This window comes from Hyperolius riggenbachi, chromosome 12 (genome assembly GCF_040937935.1).
Source record: "Hyperolius riggenbachi isolate aHypRig1 chromosome 12, aHypRig1.pri, whole genome shotgun sequence".
In the NCBI taxonomy this organism is placed as follows: Eukaryota; Metazoa; Chordata; class Amphibia; order Anura; family Hyperoliidae; genus Hyperolius; species Hyperolius riggenbachi.
In genome coordinates this window covers 111,665,893-111,680,232 of record NC_090657.1, presented here as the reverse complement: position 1 = coordinate 111,680,232, position 14,340 = coordinate 111,665,893, and the positions used below count along the sequence as shown (strand labels likewise).

General features: G+C 44.5%; 1 protein-coding gene across 2 annotated transcripts in view; it reads left to right on the top strand.

Moving 5' to 3' along the window:
* The first annotated feature begins 3,790 nt into the window (after nucleotides 1-3,790).
* Nucleotides 3,791-14,340, top strand: part of GRB2 (growth factor receptor bound protein 2) — an 80,992-nt gene continuing 70,442 nt past the window's right edge. For both annotated transcript variants that reach the window (XM_068264596.1, XM_068264595.1), the window contains exon 1: nucleotides 3,791-3,873. The gene's annotated coding sequence lies outside the window, so the exon portion shown is untranslated. The remainder of the gene's footprint in view (nucleotides 3,874-14,340) is intronic.

Genomic DNA, 14,340 nt, shown 5'->3' with positions numbered 1-14,340 from the left:
ATAGTCTCTGGTGGGCTTTCTTCTGGGTAAAGGCGGTATTGGCCTTACAGCTCAGGCAGTTGGTTGTGCCCAGAAAGCGGAAACTGGATACTCTTTCGACTTCATTGCTGACAATATATATTGGATTTGTTTTTGTTATTATTTATTATGGTTGCACTGTACTTACTGCACCTTATCAGAACAGTATTATTCATACCCACATTAACACTTTATTGTCATTGTTCTTATTACTATTTTTCTGCATACGGATTTTTACAATGTAATAATTAGTGTCTGTGATACTGCAGCTACCATTACATATGGAACAGGGGAGTTTTATGTTTTTGTCAGATATGGATTGCGGGACACAAGAAAAGTGGGCACCAGGAAGATTCAGGAAGCCTCTGGACTATCAAGCGCCTTCCTTCTACTGAGGTATCCATTTTTTACTCTGTACTTCAGGTATGCTTCACATGTACCCGAGGAGACATGTGACATGATGAGATAAACATGTGTATGTACAGTGCAAAACATAAATAACCAGGCTGTTTTACTTGTTCTGTTTTATTACTAATCATGGAAGTGACAGCTTCTGTCTTGTTTGTACCTATCAGGAATATAGTAAACATCTCTGATAAGCAAATTACAGTCATAATGTTTTCCTGGCAGAATACAACTTCTGAGAGCAGAGGGAGATAAAATACATGAACTATTGACCTTTTTCTAACTCTGGGACACTTAGGCCTGGTTCACATTAGCGTTCCCTGTCCGGATCCGCCTGATCGGATCCGGACCGTATACTGTACAAACGGAACGTACGTTCCGCATAGCAATGCAAAGGCTATGCGGACGTTCACATGCGTACGTTCCGTACAGAATGGAGCCGGACTGGATCCGGACTCCGGACACTTTTCCAACATGCGTTATTTTTCGGGTCCGGATCATCCGGCCCACGCACCCGGACCGGAGCTTGACTGCACCATCCGGAAATAGAAACCTATGGGGAACGGAAAGCACAGAACACACAGGATACAAACACCTGACGTTCTACCCCACTTCCTATGCGTATTCTAGCGGCCATTTCGGATGGGGACACATGGGCAGCAGTGGAGCGGCAGTGACTAACGTACTGGAGCTGTTTGGCAGTATGTCAGAGGTGGAGGTGAGGCCTAAACAGCGGAGGACGTGATTCTATAGGTGCACCAGGTGCACCTTCTGCTGACCCCGACAATTTTTATAGTAATTTCGCTGTTTTTACCACACGGAACCGGATGGCAGCCTGATACATTCCTGATGCAAACGGACCGGATCCGGATTGGATCCTGATCCGATCCGGTCCGTTTGCATGCCAAAACGCAAGTGTGAACGGGGCCTTAATAGGCTGGTACTGAGCAGAGGCAACAAAACATTCAAACTAGTTTGTAAAGGTTTAAATATAAAATAAAACAATGGAATATCTAAAAAAGAAGAAGTCATTCTTAAGGTCCGTACACACGCTGGACTTTAGGCAACGACGGGTCCGTCGTTGCCTCCCGCTGGGTGGGCGTGCCAGCGACAGTCCGGCGTGTGTACGCTCTGCCGTATCAGTCTGACGACAGAGCGTACACACGCCGGACTGTTGCTGGCACGCCCAACCAGCGGGAGGCAACGACGGACCCGTCGTTGCCTAAAGTCCGGCGTGTGTACGCTGCTTTAGGAGTAGAAGCTTAAATACACATGTTTAGCTCATCAGTTTATTTTCAACTCAGTTTCACGTAAAAAAATTAGAACACACACACACACACACACACACACACACACACACACACACACACACACACTTCCACATGATTGCATGTATTTTTTGGTCAAATCTTCCACATGATTGCACGTATTTTCTGGTCAAATCTGCTACATGATTGCACGTATTTGCTGGTCAAATCTGCTACATGATTGCACGTATTTTCTGGGCAAACCTGCCGACATGATTGCATGTATTTTCTGGCAAATCTGCCGACATGATTCCACATATTTTCTGGTCAATTCTGCTACACGATTGCACGTATTTTCTGGGAAAATCTGCCGACATGATTCCACGTATTTTCTGGTCAAATCTGCTACATGATTGCACGTATTTTCTGGTCAAATCTGCTACATGATTGCACGTATTTTCTGGTCAAATCTGCTACATGATCGCACGTATTTCTGGGCAAATCTGCCGACATGATTGCATGTATTTTCTGGTCAAATCTGCCACATAATTCCACATATTTTCTGGTCAAATCTGCCACTTGATTGCATGTATTTTCTGGGCAAATCTGCCAACATGATTGCATGTATTTTCTGGTCAAATCTGCCACATGATTGCACGTATTTTCTACTCAAATCTGCCGACATGATTGAACGTGTTTTCTGGTCAAATCTGCAACATGATTGAATGTGTTTTCTGGTCAAATCTGCCGACATGATTGAGCGTGTTTTCTGGGCAAATCTGCTCACATTACGTGTATTTTCTTGAGAAAACCTGCACAATTATGTGAATTTTCTGGGGAAAGGGTCACCAAAACTTGGGCCCACTGTCTTCGCATTGCACTTTTAAAGGGAACCGGAGGTAAGAATAATATTGAGGCTGCCATATTTATCTCCTTTTAAGCAACACCAGTTGCCTGGCTGCCGTGCTGGTCCTCTGCCTCTAATTCTTTCAACCATAGACCTTGAACAAGCATGCAGCAGGTCAGGAATTTCTGACAATATTGTCAGAACTGACAAGATTAGCTGCATGCTTGTTTCTGGTGTAATTCAGTTCACTACTGCAGCCAAATAGATCAGCAGGGCTGCCAGGCAACTAGTATTGTTTAACAGGAAATAAATATGGCAGCCCCCATATCACTCTCACCCCTTGTTCACTTTAAAGGGACTCCGAGCTCTACTTAAAAAGTAAAATACTAGTCCCCGGGGGCTTTCTTTAGTCCAGCGCTGGTCGGGAGGTCCCACGACGGCGTCCTGGCTACTCTCCTAGGCCCGCTCCGGAATGGCTGGACGGCGGCAGCCCGGGCGACACTTGGCTGACTGTCGGGCTCCTTCTTCCGCGTATGACGCGGCTGACGTCACACGCCGGCCGCCTCGCGTCATCACGGCGGCCGGCATGGCAGTACGGCGCATGCGCGCTTTAATCGCGCATGCGCCGTACCGCCACGCCGGCCGCCTTGATGACGCGAGGCGGCCAGCGTGTGACGTCAGCCGCGTCATACGCGGAAGAAGGAGCCCGACACTCAGCCGAGTGTCGCCCGGGCTGCCGCCGTCCAGCCATTCCGGAGCGGGGCTTAGGAGAGGTGCCAGGACGCCGTCGTGGGACCTCCCGACCAGCGCTGGACTAAAGGAAGCCCCCGGTGAGTACTATTTTACTTTTTAAGTAGAGCCCGGAGTCCCTTTAAATTAGTTAGCTCCACCCTCATCCAGTCATGACCACGCCCATATTTTTAGGCGCTTTGCGTACCGCGGGTCATCAGCTACCCCAGAAATTGGTCCAGCACCTGCATAGCACCCCCTCCCCCCCAAAAAAATCCTGGAGCCGCCACTGGCCTGACCTAAAATATGTCCACACCTGGTATGCTTTTATTTGCCCTCACTTTTGCCCACACCTGATATGCTCTTTTGCCCATACCAGATGTCTTCTTTTGCCTACACCTGTCACCTGATTGTTCTTTTGCCCTCACCCTCGCCAAATAATTCTCTTTTGCCCACACCTGATATGGCGCGAGAAAAGCATCCCACAATCATGTTACGTGCGACGCATTGCGTTCTAAGCCTGTGGGATCTGACGTTGTTGTTCCGGAAGTCTCGCGGGAGGTTCTGCCCTGGGGCGGAGCGGAAGCGGCCAGAAAGAAGAAGGGAGAGGCGTCCCTGCGAAAAACGGTGAGATCGGTATGGGGGAAGTGGGAATAAACGGAAGAAGTGCTTTAGTTGTGTTTCGGAAAAAATGTGGGAGAACGATTGGGGTGGGTGTAAGGAGCCATTGCGCAGGAAGAGCCGACGACTCGTAAGGACATGGCTCAGCATTGTGGTGTCAGCCTTGGCTAGAGCACATCTGTTCGCTTATAAATAGAATGGAGGTATCCGTGATTTTTGGGTGCCGAAAATAAGGAAATTTAGAATAGGTCATTGGTATAGAAGAATCTGATAGTGGGTATCCGGTGACTAATGAATTTAATGAAGCTCCCAGATAATACCTAGAGATGTTACAGTAACCTACATCCGGTCATGTTTCAACTACTGCTGCGGGGAATGACATTAGTATTATATTAGGTTAAAAGAGGAAGAGGGGGTGGTGGATTGGGGAGTAGGTGGTTTTAGAGTTCTTATGTCATTGTTGTTTCCTGTTCATTGCTGAATGGCTATAACATCACACATTTGGGATGAATTTGGGTAGATTTGACACGACATATGAAGAACTGGAGAGAGGATTTTGGGATGATGAAAGAGAGGATTTTAGGTTGATGAGGTCTTTGTGCTTGAAATGAAAACATTACTTGGTACTATAGCTATAGGTCACTTTCCCATTATTTCTTAAAATTGTCCTATACTTGCAGTAAATGATATTAAAGCCAGTGTTATCACTATATTCTTTTTCCAGTCTGTTGGCATTTAGCAGTAGGTAGTAAGTGACTATTAGTGACAGATGGTGATGGACAAGTACAAGCAGACAGATGGTGACAGATATGTACTTGGTAGAAAGTGGGTGACTAGTAGTGACAGATAATGTCAGACAAGTACTTGGCAGGTAGTGTGTGACATGTAGTGACAGACACTGCAAAACAGGCAGTTGGGGGCAAGTTGCGGCAGATTGGGAGGCACGGTAGGCGTAGTGGTTAGCGCTGGGTCTCCGGTTTGAACCCCAACCAGGTCAACATCTTCTATCCTATAAGTTCCTATACCTGTTCTAATGTGGTTTGTCTTACTGCAGCCTTTCCTAGTTGCACAGTGGCTGTATTATCTCTGTTATATAATCTAATCTTCTTTCCTCTGACGGCTTTGTCGGGCTCTGGCACTCCGGCAGGAATGTGCTGTTCTGTTTGTAATAGGATAGAAGCTATACACACCCTCTCCACGCCCCCTGCAGGCTCTGTGTGAGTCACAGACTGAGCTCCTCTCAGCCTATCACACTCTGGTTAGCAGCCATGTCTTTTGTTTGTAAACACTGCCTAAAACTGGCAATTACAAGCCAGGATCGCAGCAGGGAGTGGCAGAAACAGCACAGAGGGGCCCAGGAGAACATATTGAATAGAATATGCTTTTTATTGTAAGAATTTTAGAATACAGATTAGTCCCAAATACATACAGATAAGTTAATTGGCTTCCTCCTAAATTAGCCCTATAATGTGATAAATGCACTACACGATACATACAAAAACATATGACTATGGTAGGGACTAGATTGTGAGCCTCTCTGAGGGACAGTTCGTGACAAGACAATATACTCTATACAGCACTGCGTAAAATGTCGGAGCTATATAAGTAATATAATAAATAGGGGAGGACAATTATTATTATTTATTTGTATAGCAGTCTTGTATAGCAGTCTTCAGCAGTGCTGTACATGATACAAAACAAATAGCGTGGAACATAGATACAAGAGTTTCAAAACTTTGTACAACCAGGATATCCAGAAAAACAAATACACACTGATGAGTGGTTTGAGATATCACCAATACTGGTACATGTTAGGCCATTCCCCCTTCAACCTCTGATCAAGTTGTACTCCTCACTAATCCTAAAACACACTGCCTGTATGAATACTGTATATTACCCCACCTCCTGTGCCCCCACCCCTCCGTTTTTGTGTCTTGAAAATTGTTATTTATTTTGTATCTTGAAATCTTTTATACATTGTATTCATCTATTTGTCACTGTAATGACAAAGTATGTATTTTGTACCAGTGTCCATAATTGGTGTATACCATTGTCTGTATTATGTACCCTTTTTGTACAGTTCCACAGAATTGGTTGGCGCTTTATAAATCAATAAAACTATAATAATCATATGATAAATCCACATCAGAAAAGAAACATTAGGAAGAGGTCCCTGCGGTTGCGAACTGCAGAGTAGGGAAAATAATCCAGATGGGATATGATAAGAGCATATACAAGACATTTTAGTAGCCCTGTGAAAGGAAGGGGCAAATTCTGTGAAAGTTGTTGAGATGGAAGTAGCAGGAGGTAGTTAACTGGCTGTTAATGAGACTGGCTCACAGTGATCACGTGGCCAGGAGCCAATGACATAGACTCCTGACTGGCTCACAGAGCTCTGCTATCCTATAGATGGCAGGGCGAGGAGCTGCAGAATGGCGGTGGCAATGTTGAAATCTACATCCTGTCAGAAATAAGCAGCCATGAACAGGACGTAGATTTCAACTAGTGCCGTCTGGAAAAGATTTTAATATGTGGTTCAAATGAAAGTGCCGAGTCCAAAGTTACCCCTAGACAGCGAGCTTTAGGAGTTGAGCTTATTGGGGTATTTTCTACATTGATTGGCACTATGGGTGGGGGAGCAGAGAGAGAAGGTTGAAATATCACAATCACTGTTTTGTTTATGTTAAAGTGAACCCGAAATGAGAGAGGCTGCCATATTTATTTCCTTTTAAGCAATACCAGTTGCCTAGCTGCCCTGCTGATCCTCTGCCTCTAATACCTTCAGCCATAAACCCTGAGCAAGCATATACAGATCAGGTGTTTCTGACAAAATTGTCAGAACAAAAAAGATTAGCTGCATGCTTGTTTCTGGTGTAATTCAGAAACTACTGAAGCCAAATAGATCAGTAGGGCGCCCAGGCAACTGGTATGGCTTAAAAGGAAATAAATATGGCAGCCTCCCTATCACTTTCACCCTGGGTTCACTTTGTTTTTATGGAGGCAAGATAACATGAATGTAGAGACAGCAGATAAACCTTCTGGGACTCGAGTAGCAATTAGTAGATAATGTGTTGTGACAGATTATGGCAGACAAGTAGTGGTGTGGTAGGTACTTGGCAACAAAACAAATAATGGAGGACAAGTAGTGCCTGACAAGTAATCAATACAGTTGCAGGTAGTGGATGAGGACTCTAACCTCAATTTCATGTGCACATTCAAAAGCAGCCAGCAAGCCTTCTGGCACAAAATGGGGTGCAATGGAAAGGGGTAATGAGGAAAAGTTGCTCTTACCTGCGGTATGCCACTTACTGGTGGCATGGCATGTGGAGCAGAGCCTGATTAAGGGCAAACCAGATGCTAGGCAATGTAACAGCTTCAGGCCTCACTTGCATTGGTGGTTATTTTACATAGACCTCTTACAAAATGTACAACATGGGCATTTGAACTGCGTCAAACGTTCAATGTGTTATCGCTAAGCATTTACTTTACTACTACATCAGTTGGGAAATACAGATGTGCTTGAGTTGTTGTGATGTTTGAGGGTAGTTTAACGTCAACAGGGACTGTAGTGCCAGGCAGATGCATGGTAGGGATATATGTAAAATTCAGTAGGTGGTTGGTGAATAAGTGATAGGCACATGGATATCACGTAGTAAATGGAAGAGAGCGAAGTGTCAAGCTGAGAGATGGCAGGTTACTTACTGCAAGACAGGAGAAATGCATTTTCTGTGCCTCTAACCCAGGAATTTGTGCCCTCTCCCTGTACCCCCTGTGTGAAGTGAACTACCACGTAGGCCTGGTGCACACCAAAAACCGCTAGCAGATCCGCAAAATGCTAGCAGATTTTGAAACGCTTTTTCTTATATTTCTGTAACGTTTCACCTAGCATTTTGGGAAGTGTTTTTGGTGTAGTAGATTTCTTATATTGTTACAGTAAAGCTGTTACTGAACAGCTTCTGTAACAAAAACGCCTGCAAAACCACTCTGAACTGCCATTTTTCAGAGCGGTTTGCGTTTTTCCTATACTTTACATTGGAGGCAGAAACGCCTCCGCAATCCAAAATCTGCAGCAGCCCGGGAGTATGCATTTCTGCTAAACGCCTCCCGCTCTGGTGTGCACCAGCCCATTGAAATACATTATCCAAGCGTTTCCACATCCGCAAGCGGATCGCAAAACGCTGCCGTACCGCTCTGGTGTGCACTAGGCCTTAATGTCCATATTATGTTTAGTGCCACCCCTGTGCCCCTCCCCTAAATGCCCTCTTTTGCCCACCCCCTGAAGCAATTCTTCTAATGTCTTTCCCCTGTAGTTATTGTCTCCACAGCAACCCCTCCCTGTATTCACCCATCTATTATCCTGCCTGTTTCTTCCTACACTGTAGTATCTCCCCTGTGATTAATGCCACCCCTGTTAGCAACTCACTGCTGCTTTTCCCTGATCATGTTGCTGCAGTGTGCTCACCAGCCTAAATGCTCTTGACAACCTTCTAAGCAGCTATGTGTAGTGGGATTAAAATCTGGGTGTTCTATGGCTTCACATCTGGTTTTACACTGCACAGAGCTGATGAAAAAAAACAGGTTAAAGAGAACCCGAGGTGGGGTTATGACAATGCTATCTGCGCACAGAGGCTGGGTCTGCTTATATTGCCCTGCCTCTGTTGCTATCTCAATCCCCCTAAGTTCCCCCTGCGCTCTGCTGTCCCCCGTAAATCACAGCCACGCTGTCGACACGCAGCGTGTCGCAGCGGGCTGTGTTTACCTCTGTACTTCCAGTGTCGCCGCTCCCCCGCCTCCTGCATAGCTCCGGTTCCCGCCCGCGTCCCTTCCCTCCCCGCTGATTGGAGGGAAGGGACGCGGGCGGGGACCGGAGCTATGCAGGAGGCGGGGGAGCAGCAAGAGTGACAGCTGCAGATGTAAACACAGCCTGCTGCGTGTCGACAGCGTGGCTGGGATTTATGGGGGCCAGCAGAGCGCAGGGGGAACTTAGGGGGGAACTGTATAGCAACAGAGGCTGGGCAGTATAGGCAGACCCAGTCTCTGTGTGCAGATAGCATTGTCAGAACCCCACCTCGGGTTCTCTTTAAAGGGAACCAGAGGTGAAAGGGATATGGAGGCTGCCATATTTATTTCCTTATAAACAATGCCATTTTCCTGGCAGCCCTGTTGATCTTCTGGCATAGGTAGTGTTTTAGTCAAAACCCTGCAACAAGCATATGGCTAAGCTAGTAAAACCTGAGTCAGAGTACCTGATCTGCTGTATGCTTGTTCAAGGTCTATGATTAAAGGAAACCAGAGATGAACGCTTTGGCACAAAATAAACATATCCCCCGATAGATTTTACCAAATAAAAACTATACCTGGTATTTTCGCCGCTCTGGGGTGCCATTTTTTTTGTGTTTTCTTTTTTGTTTTTTTTACTAAAACTCCATGCAAAACAGAGTTCTTCACAAAAGCATATTATTTGGTGGGCTGTGTGCAAAATTAAATCACCATTTCTAAAAACCTCTTATGACTAACACATATAGATTTAAAAAAAAAATCACTATACCATAGCTCATTCCTCGGCAGCAGCAGCAACAGGAAAGCAGAGCCAGAAGGGGGCAGACTTGGGCTTGAAAAGACATCTGAGAAGACAGACTCAACTATGATTTCTGAGCAAAGCCAGACTGAAATCTGAGTCAGGGATTTTATCAGGGCTGATGACAAGCGGGCTGAGCACTGAAGGAGGAAACAGAGAGCAGGGTAGGTGTTTTCTCTAATGTTCCCACTGATATATATGGTAAATCTTCGTTTCTGGTTCACTTTAAGGCCTCTTTGCCACGGACTGTTGATAGGCAGTGAAATGCCTCTGAAACTCTCAACTGCTTGCAGCTGCCTGGTAACTGCTTGCTGAGCACACAGCTCAACAGTTTGTGGAAAAGAGGCCTAAAAGTATTAGTGGCACAGGATCAGGAGGACAGCTAGGCAACGGGTATTGTTTTGATTTTTTTTTTCAATTGTTTAAAGGGAACCAGAGATGAACGCTTCACACAAAATAAACATATCAGTCGATAGCTTGTATAGAATAAAATCTCTACCTGATAATTTCGCTGCTCTGGTGTGCCTTTTTTAGTGTTTTTTTTTATCCATTATTGCTCCAGGAAAAATCAAATATGGCCGCCGCCTCATATCCCTTCTGCTTCCGGGTTATGAGTTGTTCTGGATGTGCTGTCTAGGCTATATGAGAAAGGCTGATGCAGCCTTTCATCTGTGTGCTTTCATTTTGGTATGATGTGCAGCTGCCTGTAGGAAGTGTCTCTCATAGGAATAAAACAGCTGTCATCATCATTATGCAGAGTTCACACAGAGCACACAGATCATATTGCAGGCCACACTTGTCTGTTTCAGAGATTCTCTCTCAGCAGCAGCAGCCCCTCCTATGTCATCACAGCTCTCAGTATGAAAAGCAGGAAATCTGAGCCAGGAGGTGGCAGGCTTGGGCTTGAAAAGACTCCACAGAAGAGTGACTCAGCTATAATGATTCCAGGTCAAACCTAGACTGAGCCAGTTGGGGATTCTTATCACAGCTGCTAATAGACCAATTAAGCAGATAAGAATTAAGCTAAAAGCAGGGTAGGTGTTTACTGTCATGTTCCCACTGATAAATGTAATAAAATACATGAGGGTGCTTCGTCTCTGGTTTTCTTTAAGCGCAATTTTAAAAACAGATGTTCATTTTTCAAACACTTCACTTAGACAACACTACACACAAGTAGCACAACACCTCAGATTATTTGGAAAATGGACCACATTAGTCAAAACTATACAATTTCTTACAAAAACCTAATTTTCTTGTCAATATAGATAAATGTCAGCAGGTGGTCAGACTCTGTTGGATTCAGTTAAACACTCCAGTGTTTAACCTAAAACACTGTTTAACCTGAAACACCTAGCATTTCCACAGAGAACGTGTAAAAAGAATTTCTCCAACACTACATGGCACCAAATATGTATTTTTTTATTTATTTATTCAAGTCAATCTATACATCATCTCTCCGCCCTAGCTGGATCTGGCCACAGAGCAACCCTACAAGCTGTGGTTTCATTTGCAAGACAATGTGGGAAGAGTTTTCTGGAGTGACAAATCCACCTTTGTATTGATTCTGTGTCAATCTGGTAACAGACTTCCACCATAGCTTGACTGAGGGGCATCTGTACATATGGCCAGAGATCATACACTTTCACCACCATGCTAAGGAAAACTCCTCAGTGACATTTAGAATGGGGGAGTATGGTGGAAGGTACTGCACTGTACTGTAAATTGTGGACATCAGCAGAATGATGAAAGGATATATTGTCCCGGACGACAATGTATTGCATCTTGTCCATTTTGTAGTGCGTTCAAAAATGTAAGACTGAGGCCAGAGTTGTAGTGATCCAGGTTGGCAATGCAGTGGAGGACCCCATTCTGTGAAATGGCTCCACAAACTTACTTTGGGGGATCTTTTACCTCCACACTGCCCAGGTACACGGACAACAGTCCTGTGACCAAAAATGTATGTTCCTCTCCTCAATATTCTCAAGTTACAGGAAATCCAGCCTCGTCAATATATATATATATGTGTGTATGTATTTTATATTCATGCTGGACTCCCTCCGCATCCAGTTGCAATGAAACCCAGTAAAAGATGACATTGCATACATCAATATACTATAGGTCTGCTGTGCAATAAAATATGTACAGTCACAAAAGATGCAATGGCACACTCTGAACAAAACTTACCTGCTTGAAGTTTTCTCAAAATGGCGCTCTATACGGTTGTTTCATCAGAGCCTGATGTATTTGAAAATACAAGCTATTGTTGAGCAGACTTGTTGAACATAATTGCAAATTGTCTGATCATTGACAACATGGGTTTTAGTATCCTGAAGCTAAGTAGTCACCTTGCGATGCAGGTAAATGGATCCAGCAACATCTCCCCGACGACTATTCTCCATCGATCCATCTTCCTCCATCTACCAGCCTGGGTTATGTGCAATGTTACAACGGCGAGGCTTTAAGCAATCCCGGCACTTTGCGCTGGAGTTGTCTGAGATCTTAAAGATCTGATTTGCTGTGAAAGTCGTTATCTTTGCACAACACTAAGCAATGTTTGCGTGATCATGGGACTGTACCAATGACACTATCGCATAAACGACTGCACATGGCTCAAAAAAAATAACCAGACATCAGGAAAATCTTTATAAGAATCGCGAGGTGCATACAGGCCTTAAGGGAGGGATCACACCTGTGTCTGCGGAAAATGCAGACGATTCCTCACAAGCGGTTTTCTACACGATATGTCCATTCGTCTGCAATTGAACACAGACATTTTTTTTTTTTTTTTACTGCAGCCAGTGTATTTCAATGAGGATTTGCATGTGTTGTGTGGAAAAATAGTACAGGTTGTATCTTTTTTTACATAAACGCTATAGTATCACAGATGGCTCCTGAAAATACAGCAGCCTCAAAGGAAAAGCATTGTTTGCATTGTCACATGCGATTTACAGTAACATTGTGGCAAAATGCCTGTGATTTCAAAAAGTGTGACCCCTGCATAAAATGGGCTGCATGCTACAGAATGAAAACATTTGGTTTTCTTGTATAGAAAAATCATTCCCCCCCCCCCCCCCCCCTCAGTGGATTGAGAAATGTAATAACATTTTCAAAAAAAATATCTGTACAACTGTGGTAGCAAATTATGATACATTTTCAGAACATTGAATGATGTAGGATATATTGTACATTTCTGGATTTACTGTATTACATGGTCCACAAATGTAACACATATTCCATTAGACAGATTTGGTTGGCCTTCTTTGTGCACATCCCACCCCTCTGCATGTCTCCTCTCCCTCTGCCTCCGTCTTGTCTGAATGGCTATTATATGCATTCTCCATCTTCCTCTATCCATTTTTGGTGAAGACAGTTGACTTTTGTAGTGTTTGTAAACCTGACTGGTGTGTCCATAATTATGCACCTTTGTTTGTGCACACCTGGCGATTGTGTTTAACCAATCGGTTCATGTGAGTGTTCACTTGAGAGCCTATGCCTTGATATTGTAAGGTAGAGTCAATATCAGGGCTGTGGAGTCGGAGTTGAGGAGTCTGAGCAATTTTGGGTACCTGGAGTCGGAGTCAGTGATTTCATAAACTGAGGAGTCTGAGTTGGGAGTCGGATGATTTTGTACAAAACCCACAGTTCTGGTAAGTATTAGACTAAGGAGTTGGAGCCATGTTGGGTACTTGGAGTTGGAAGATTTTTGTACCGACTCCACAACCCTGGTCAATATGATTGATTTTTTTTAAGTCAAATATACACAAATTGTGTGTAGTGTTTTGAAAATCACTGTGTACAGTTGCAAAACATGTGAAGCTGTCAATTTGCTTATAGTTGTGCCTATCTGGGAAGGTATTTTGCTTCTTGAGTGGTTTTGCAATTTGTGAGAGAGTTTTAATTTTAGCGTGTAATCGATAAAAAAAAATTGTAAAAGGAATTAAATATGGCAGCCTCCAGATACCTCTCACCTTGGGTTCCCTTTAAGGGTATTAGTTACTGGAACTGCTCGGTTTGAATTGTGAACTCTGGCATAGGCAAGCAAACTGGCAGCTGCAAGGAGTGGTCGCAGGGCAAGTGATTGTGGTGAAAGAAAGAGGAGCCACACAGACATTTGTCAAACTAAGGGTGGCCATACATCAGGCGACTTAGCGGCTGATCAACCATCTGACTCTGATTATTATAATCAAGTCGGATTAAAATCTGTGCAGCCAAGGGCATACCTGATCCATGATGCGATCAATTTCGGGCTGAAATTGGTCGTATTAATTGGTTGGACATGTCAGGCAGTTGTGGTTGGCCGGGTACGCGGCAGTAACGGCGAGCGATACAGAAAAGATAATGTATAATTGCGTTAGGGGAATAGCAACAAGGTGGTGGGCTTGGCCGATTCCCAAGAGATTTCCTGCTGAAATTCATCGGTAATTAGCCTGTGGTGTATGGGCAGCTGACAAATCTCTCTAACCAGATTCGATCAGAGAGTGATTTGTCCCTTGGTCGCTAGGTCAAATCTGCCCATCGGCGCTAGATGTATGGCTACCTTAAGGTTGCCCTGAAGCCAGTAGCTGCCCACCCCCCCCCCCCCTCCCCCGATTATCTACTGAGCAGCCTGGGCCCAGGGCAAGTGTTTTTGAAGCAACAATCTGCTAGATACGGGAGAGGGGTCGGGGCTTCAGGTGACCTGTAAGCAGCATCACTGTCTGCTTAAAAGGACCTCAAGGTGAGAGACATAAGGAGGCTGCCATATTTACTTTTAAACGATACCAGTTGCCTGGCAGTTTTGCTGATCTTTCTGTGCAGTAGTGTCTGTATCGTACACCTGAAACAAACATGCAGCTAATCTTGTCAGATTTGCGTGCTTGTTTAGGGTCTATGGCTAACTGGATTAGCAGGATAGC